At 35.1% G+C, this 9,129-nt stretch overlaps 1 protein-coding gene across 1 annotated transcript in view; it reads left to right on the forward strand.

Annotated features, from left to right (window-relative positions):
• Positions 1–9,129, forward strand: part of DACH2 (dachshund family transcription factor 2) — an 813,312-nt gene that overhangs the window by 75,660 nt on the left and 728,523 nt on the right. The window lies entirely within an intron of this gene.

Raw genomic sequence — 9,129 nt, forward strand, 5'->3', positions numbered from 1 at the left:
CAAACTCCAGAAACAATAGCTTTTCGTCTTTCCGGTCTTAGAATTCTAGCTGCCTTTAGTCATGTTTATATACCTCCAAACTGGGCTTAGAATTCTCATCTCTAAATCACTTCATAATTGTCTATATTAATATTAGTTGTATATATAATAATTGTATATATTTTTTATAATTGTGTATAGCAGTATGATTCCATTTTACAAGTTTATGATTCTGATTCAAACTTTACTGCCTTTTGACCCCCCCTTTCCCCTTTTTTCCCCTTCCCTACTGTCCATTTCTAGTCTACCCTAACACACAGTAACTATAATGTTGGAATTGCCTCCTGACTTTTTCAGTCCCTTATTCTTCTGGATTACCTTCATATTGCTTCTAGCATAATCATTTAAAAAATTTGTATAGTTTGCTGTTTTTATTTTCCTTAAGAGTCTTTAGTGAATCTTTTCTTTAAGTTTATTTATGTGGAGGGGGAGGCAGAGAGAGAGGGAGAGAGAGAATCCCAAGCAGGCTCTGTGCTGTCAGCCTGACACCGCTCTCGATCCGACAAACCAGGGTATCGTGAACTGAATGAGAATCAAGAGTTGGAGTCTTAACCATCTGAGCCACCCAGGCGCCCCATCTTTAGTGGATCTTTTAGTGATTTTTTTAAATTTTTTTTTAACGTTTATTTATTTTTGAGACAGAGAGAGACAGAGCATGAATGGGGGAGGGGCAGAGAGAGGGAGACACAGAATCCGAAACAGGCTCCAGGCTCTGAGCTGTCAGCACAGAGCCCGACGCAGGGCTCCAACTCACAGACCGCGAGATCATGACCTGAGCCGAAGTTGGCTGCCCAACCGACTGAGCCACCCAGGCGCCCCTCTTTTAGTGATTTTTAATTGCCTTTAGTATTAAATTTGAACTCCTGAGCTAAGAATTCAGTCTTTTCTATTATATGATTAACTCATACATATTAAAACCTATCTGGTCTTCTGAGTTTTCATTCTAACACCTTCAGTAATCACTCATGGGTGGGTGGCTCACAAATTGCTATCTTAAGTTTGATGTTGTCAGAAGAAGGATGAAACTGGTGGATCAAGTTACTTGGTTTTGCCTCTAGCCAAGTAAGTATGGATAAGTCAGTGATCTCCACAGTACATGCAGAAGACATTTAATGAATGTTGATAGAATTAAAATACTGTCTTAAAGTGTTTCTCTGTGACTGTTTAAGAGTAGCTAAAGAGTTAAAGAGTAGTTTATTTCCATGGATGCACATCTATGTCACAAATAAAATGAAATCCAGAGAGTTTTCTGTATTAGTTTTAGACCTCCTCCTTTGCTTCTATTTAGTTTAATATAAAATTATCTTCTTTATGTAAGCTACATACAGTGTACTACTCTTCCTCATCCTTATATACGAAGGTGTGTTTTGTTTGTTTGTTTGTTTTTACCAAATAGAAAACAAAAAGTTAACTCCAAACTATTCCTTATTTTCTTTCATCTCTCAGCAGAGTTGGGCATTTGATGGCTTCTGGGCATTCTTATTTTGGCTTCTTTGAAGTAATAATCTCAATTTTCTCCCTACCCACTTTATCTCATTTTAGAGATCTTAAAAAACACAACACTTGACGTGTACATGGCATATAATTGGAAAAATCTTTATTCTGATTTTTTTTACAGTTTAAAAAATTATTATTTAATTCATTTTTAAATTTACATCCAAGTTAGTTAACATATAGTACAACAATGATTTTAGGAGTAGATTACTTAATGCCCCTTACCCATTTAACCCATCCCACTCCCCCACAACACCTTCAGTAACCCTCTGTTTGTTCTCCATATTGAAGAGTCTCTTATGTTTTTGTCTCCCTCCCTGTTTTTATATTATTTTTGCTTCCCTTCTCTTATGTTCATCTGTTTTGTATCTTAAAGTCCTCATATGAGTGAAGTCATATGATATTTGTCTTTCTCTGACGAATTCACTTAGCATCATACCCTCTAGTTCCATCCACATAGCTGCAAATGGCACGAATTCATTCTTTTTGATTGCCATCTTCTTTATCCATGCATCTTTTGATGGACATTTTCTTTTGGAGGAACCATTCCTCTTATAGTGGCATAGAATGATTTATTGAATTCAGAAATTTATATGGGATTTTACATCTGGTCTATTAAGATTCAAAATGATGAAAATTAGTAGCTTTCATGGTTTTCATAGGGAATCATTTGGGTTCACAGTGAAGGACCTTGTGGTTGAACTGAATTTTCTTGCATCTATTTAGCTGAATAGAGGGGAATGCATAGTCGTTTAGCACTCTTATCATGTAAAAAATAAAGAGAAACCTAAACCTATTGTGTTAAACATAAAATTTATTTTATTCAAGTTATTAACATTCTAAAAAATTAATATTAAATTATGAAGAAAGCACTTGTGATGTCAAGATATGGCACAAGATGTAGAGAGTGAGATAGTTTCACCTCTCCTCTCTCATTTTGGTTACAGTCCCTCCCAGTATGCCCATAATTACATTAACTTTATTTAATAATCACAAGTTATATAAGTCATACAGAGAAAGACAGATACCATATGTTTTCACTCTTATGTGGATCCTGAGAAACTTAACAGAAGACCATGGGGGAGGGAAAAGAAAAAAAAAAAAGTTAGAGAGGGAGAGAGCCAAACCATAAGAGACTCTTAAAAACTGAGAATAAACTGAGGGTTGATGGGGAGTGGGAGGGAGGAGAGGGTGGGTGATGGGCATTGAGGGGGGCACCTGTTGGGAGGAGCACTGGGTGTTATATGGAAACCAATTTGACAATAAATTTCATATTAAAAAAATAAATATTTCATAACATAAAAAAATTACATTGTTTTCTTCTTATTGGAGATATTTCTTTCTCCATTTATTCCTCTACAATTTGTGGAAATAAATTACATAGTTGAAAAATTGGATGCACATCTCTAGAATATGTGGATCTGAAGAAAAGGTAGAGTTAAATCTCAGGAATTCTATTTAAGAATTCTTGACATCTTATTACCTAGATGAACTGAAGGTTTTTGTTTTTTTTTTTTTGTTTTGTTTTGTTTTGTTTTGTTTTGTTTTTTGGTACCCTCCATGGGAAGAGTTTGCTAAGCAAAACAGTAATGGCAAAATTTAATATGTATTATTTTTAAAACTATGCAAGATAATTGTAAGTGTTTTAATAATATCTAATCATATACAAGTAATGGATTACTATCCTATCTTGCAGAATATACATAGCCTTTTATAAAATTGAGGCTCATTGTTTTTGAATAAGTAATGGATGCATGTGTTAAGAAAAATTACAAAAGAGTATGGGATAAAAAGGAAGCCTTCCTTCCATAGACTCCTGTCTGCTAGTCATCTAGTTCCCTTTGATTGAGTTTACATTTGTTTGAGGTCTGTGCCACTGTTTCTGAGCACCTGCCCCTTACTAATTAACTGAGTAGCTTGAGAAGCAGTTGGTAAGGGTATATAGACACAAGTGCCAGGTCCTTATCTTCTTGATAGCATGTGAGGGGAGTTCTGCTATTTGAAGTAACTGGACAAGAGTACAGATAGATCGTGACTCATATTCCTACAAGAAAAGAAGTCAGTTTGACATGTGTTAGACTCAAAAGAACTTATTATGATAATTGTAAATGAGCCATATCTGAGTATTACAGTGTTACTTCCTTTTGGCAACTTTGTTAGCAGTTTTCAGATATGACTATGTGGCTCTATATTCTATAAGTAGAAAAAATTTCACTATATCCAATGATTATTTCCTCCATTTCTGAATAAACAAATCGATATATACTTATCAAACTCTAAGTTATGTATATTAATAACTTGTCCAGCAATATAATGATTTTGTGTGCATTATAACAACCACCTTTAAATATATTATTGATCTGAAATTCGATGCAGTATTTGAGCATATATAGACAAGTTGAGACCAGCAAATGTTGCCATGGAGATATCATGGCTTTAGAAAATATAACTATAAGTGAAAGTTTCATATTTTTGGAAATAGGTGTCTTTCTGAATACCTGTTTCGTAGTTTTTAATTGTGTTAAGGAATATTGGGTTGAATGCTGAATTCAATAAATACTGCTCCAGGGACTTTTCTTTCTTTTTTTAAAAACATAATTTATTGTCAAATTGACTTATATACAATACCCAGTGCTCATCCCAACAAGTGCCCCCTCAATGTCCATCACCCACTTTCCCCTCTCCCCTACCCCCATTCAACCCTCAGTTTGTTCTCAGTATTTAAGAGTCTCTTATGGTTTGCCTCCTTCCCTCTCTGTAACTTTTCCTCCAGGGGCTTTTCAAGAGGGATTTGGTTAAAATTAATGTAGTTGAAATGGGAGGGAGATAACACTAGTGAGTAGCAATAGTTAATAAACATTGAAAAGTAATAGGATCGTAATAACTATATAGAGACTACTTTATTCAATATGGCATTGGAATACAAAATTGTATCTTTGAATAATGCAATAATAAAAGAATCTTTAAAAAGAAATAGAAATAATAGGAAAGTTAAGAATGAAATAAACATTTAACTATAGAGAACAAACTGATGGTTAGCAGAGGGGAAGTAGGTGCGGGGATTGGTGAAATACTTGATGGGGATTAAAGAGTACACTTATCATGATGAGCATTGAGTAATGTATAGAATTGTTGAATCACTATATTGTACACTGAAACTAATATAACACCGTATTTTAACTATACTGAAATTAAAATAAAAAAAAAAACTTGGGGCGCCTGGATGGCTCAGTCAGTTAAGTGTCCGACTTCATCTCAGGTCATGATCTCATGGTTGGTGAGTTTGAGCCCTGTGTTGGGCTCTGTGAGGACAGCTCAGAGCCTGGAGCCTGCTTCAGATTCAGTCTCCCTCCCTCTCTGCTCCTCTCCCATTTGTCTCTGTCTCTCTCTGTCTCTCTAAATAAATGTTTAACAAACTTAATAAAAATGAAATAAACATAGTATCTAAAATGCCTCATTGATCTTATGGACATCCTATTTGGAAAAAAAAATTGCAAACCACTCGGCCCCATTCTGCTCTTCTACTCTAACCTAATAACAAAACAATTATACATCAGAATTTCTATTCATGAAATTTTAAAATGCCCTTTTAACCTTCATCCAGTATTTGTAAGAATGCAGATTGGTGCAGCCTCTGTGGAAAACAGTTTGGAGTTTCCTCAAAAAAATAAAAATGGAATTACCCTATGATCCAGTAATTTCACTGGTGGGTTTTTACCCAATGAATATGAAAACACTAATTCGAAAAGATATATGCACTCTGTTTATTGGAGCATTATTTATAATAGCCAAGATATGGAAACCCAAGTATCTGTTCATAAGAGAATAAGGAAGATGAATATATCATACCATCCAGGCACTCCAAAATAAGTGTACTCTTAATCTCCTTTATTTATTTCACCCAACTCCCCACCCATCTCCCCTATGGCAACTACCAATTTGCTCTCTATATTTAAGAGTCTGTTTTTTATTTGTCTCTTTTTCTGCTCATTTGTTTGTTTCTTAAATTGCACACATGGGTGAAATCATGGTATTTGTCTTTCTCTGACTGACTTATTTCCCTTAACATTTTACCCTCTAGTTCCATCCATGCTGTTGCAAATGGCAATATTTCATTCTTTCTTATGGCTGAGTAATATTTTATTGCATATGTACACCACATTTTCTTTATCCATTCATCAGTCAATGGACACTTGGACTGTTTCCATAATTTGACTATTGTAAATAATGCTGCTATAGACATTGGGATGTATGTATCCCTGTGCATTGGTATTTTTGTGTTCTTTGGGTAAATACCTACTAGTGCATATCTGGTAAAGGGTCAGTATCCAAAATATATAAAGAACTTATAAAACTCAACACCCAAAAAATGAATAATCCAATTAAAAAATGGGCAGAAATGAATATACATTCTTCCAAAGAAGACATACAAATAGCCAACAGACACATGAAAAGATGCTGAACATCACTCATAATGAGGGAAATACAAATCAAAACCACAATGAGATGTCACCTCATGCCTGTCAGAATGGCTAAAATCAACAACACAAGAAACAACAGGTGTTGGTGAGAATGTAGAGAAAAAGGAACACTTGTGCACTGTTGGTAGAAATGCAAACTGGTACAGCCACTCTGAAAAACACTATGGAGGTTCCTCAAAAATGTAAAAATAGAATTACCCTATGGCCCTTTTAGAAAATTAATGTATAAGCTCTAAATTCATTATTAGTAATAAAACTACAGAAAATATGTCACTCATCATATCTAAATATTTACAATAGTAACTTGAGACCGTAATAATTATTTAGAGAATGAAAGACCTATTTATTTGAATAGTATACTGGTATTTCAGGGAGTATATCAACACACATATGAAATGCATAAAATAGTAGTTAAGTCAGTAATCAAAACTGGCAGTGAAATATGGCCCTAAATTTAAGAATAATGGATAATATAAAAACTACAAAAATATTAGAAATATTGAGATCCTTACAACATATAAAACTAATAAAAAAGAAATACTAATACCTTAGAAAAAGAAACAAAGAATTTAATAACCTTGTAGAAGAAATCAGGTAGATGAAGGAAAGATCATGTAGAAAGCAAAAGAAACAAAGTGTTTAGGAATTATAAACAGAGTAAATACAGGTAACAAATATGATGTAATGGAAACTTTTCAGGTTACATTGCCATAGGTGGACATATCTAATGTTTTTCTAGCTGTGGTTCTTGGAATTCCAAGATCAGGTAGATCAGGGGCCATCAACCAAAGTGCGGTCTGACAGTTATAAAGGATATTAATTAGAGCAATTATATTACATTATGGGCTTCCAGGTAGGATTACTTAGATAAGTATAGAGTGGTGTATCTCTTCAATCCTCTCTGTCACTCTCCCTCTCTCTGTCTTTGTGTCTCTGTCTCTTTCTGTATCTCTGTCTCTCCCTTACTCTTGCTTTGGTTGATTGCCTAAAGTCTCACAACCAGTATGAGGAGAAGGCATGAATATCATGCTATGTGTTACACCTAAGATAGTGTGTAAATAAAACATCCAAGAAAAATATATGAATTTGTTACTCCTTAAAAACATTTAAATCTTAACTTTCTTGGTTTTAGGTTTTAAATGATTTTATAGAAAAATTGCTTATTAATTTTTATAATGTTTATTTATTTTTGAGAGAGAAAGAGCATGAGAGGAGGAAGGGCAGAGAGAGAGGGGACACAGAATCTGAAAAAGGCTCCAGGCTCTGAGCTGTCAGTACAGAGCCCAATGTGGGACTCAAACCCATGAACTGGGAGATCATGACCTGAGCCGAAGTCATATGCTTAACCCACTGAGCCACCCAGGCACTCTGAAAAAATGCTTATTAATAAGTATTTGTCTTGTTATCTAACTTTTTGTATTATATTTAGTGATTATGTAAATGGTTTCCTTAAAATAACTATTAAATTGCCTAATAATTTCCCCTCAATTGTTGAAAAATGTTTACCCATTATCAAAAAAATGTTTACTGATTTTCTAAAATTGGTCATCAGCAGCAAATTTTCTTGTCATTAGTGAGAATTAGTGGAATTCTGTATTGGTTAACTTATTATGGTTATCAGCACTATTACATTTATTGCATGTTAATACTTTCTAATTATCCTTTGTATTAAAGTGTGATTGTTGATGGCATACACCTGAAGTGAATAATTGCATGAATTCTATTTTTTATTTTTATTTTTATTATTTATTTATTTATTTATTTATTTATTTATTTATTTATTTATTTTTTCTATATGAAATTTATTGACAAATTGGTTTCCATACAACACCCAGTGCTCATCCCAAAAGGTGCCCTCCTCAATACCCATCACCCACCCTCTCCTCCCTCCCACCCCCCATCAACCCTCAGTTTGTTCTCAGTTTTTAACAGTCTCTTATGCTTTGGCTGTCTCACACTCTAACCTCTTTTTTTTTTCTTCCTTCTCTTCCCCCATGGGTTCCTTTTAAGTTTCTCAGGATCCACATAAGAGTGAAACCATATGGTATCTGTCTTTCTCTGTATGGCTTATTTCACTTAGCATCACACTCTCCAGTTCCATCCACGTCGCTACAAAAGGCCATGTTTCATTTTTTCTCATTGCCACATAGAATTCCATTGTGTATATAAACCACAATTTCTTTATCCATTCATCAGTTGATGGACATTTAGGCTCCTTCCATAATTTGGCTATTGTTGAGAGTGCTGCTATGAACATTGGGGTACAAGTGGCCCTATGCATCAGTGCTCCTGTATCCCTTGGATAAATTCCTAGCAGTGCTATTGCTGGGTCATAGGGTAGGTCTATTTTTAATTTTCTGAGGAACCTCTGAGGAACTGCTTTCCAGAGCGGCCGCACCAATTTGCATTCCCACCAACAGTGCAAGAGGGTTCCTGTTTCTCCACCTCCTCTCCAGCATCTATAGTCTCCTGATTTGTTCATTTTGGCCACTCTGACTGGCGTGAGGTGATAACTGAGTGTGGTTTTGATTTGTATTTCCCTGATAAGGAGCGACGCTGAACATCTTTTCATGTGCCTGTTGGCCATCCGGATGTCTTCTTTAGAGAAGTGTCTATTCATGTTTTCTGCCCATTTCTTCACTGGGTTATTTGTTTTTCGGGTGTGGAGTTTGGTGAGCTCTTTATAGATTTTGGATACTAGCCCTTTGTCTGATATGTCATTTGCGAATATCTTTTCCCATTCCGTTGGTTGCCTTTTAGTTTTGTTGGTTGTTTCCTTTGCTGTGCAGAAGCTTTTTATCTTCATAAGGTCCCAGTAATTCACTTTTGCTTTTAATTCCCTTGCCTTTGGGGATGTGTCGAGTAAGAGATTGCTACGGCTGAGGTCAGAGAGGTCTTTTCCTGCTTTCTCCTCTAAGGTTTTGATGGTTTCCTGTCTCACATTTAGGTCCTTTATCCATTTTGAGTTTATTTTTGTGAATGGTGTGAGAAAGTGGTCTAGTTTCAACCTTCTGCATGTTGCTGTCCAGTTCTCCCAGCACCATTTGTTAAAGAGGCTGTCTTTTTTCCATTGGATGTTCTTTCCTGCTTTGTCAAAGATGAGTTGGCCATACGT

This window comes from Prionailurus viverrinus, chromosome X, assembly GCF_022837055.1.
Source record: "Prionailurus viverrinus isolate Anna chromosome X, UM_Priviv_1.0, whole genome shotgun sequence".
Taxonomy (NCBI): domain Eukaryota; kingdom Metazoa; phylum Chordata; class Mammalia; order Carnivora; family Felidae; genus Prionailurus; species Prionailurus viverrinus.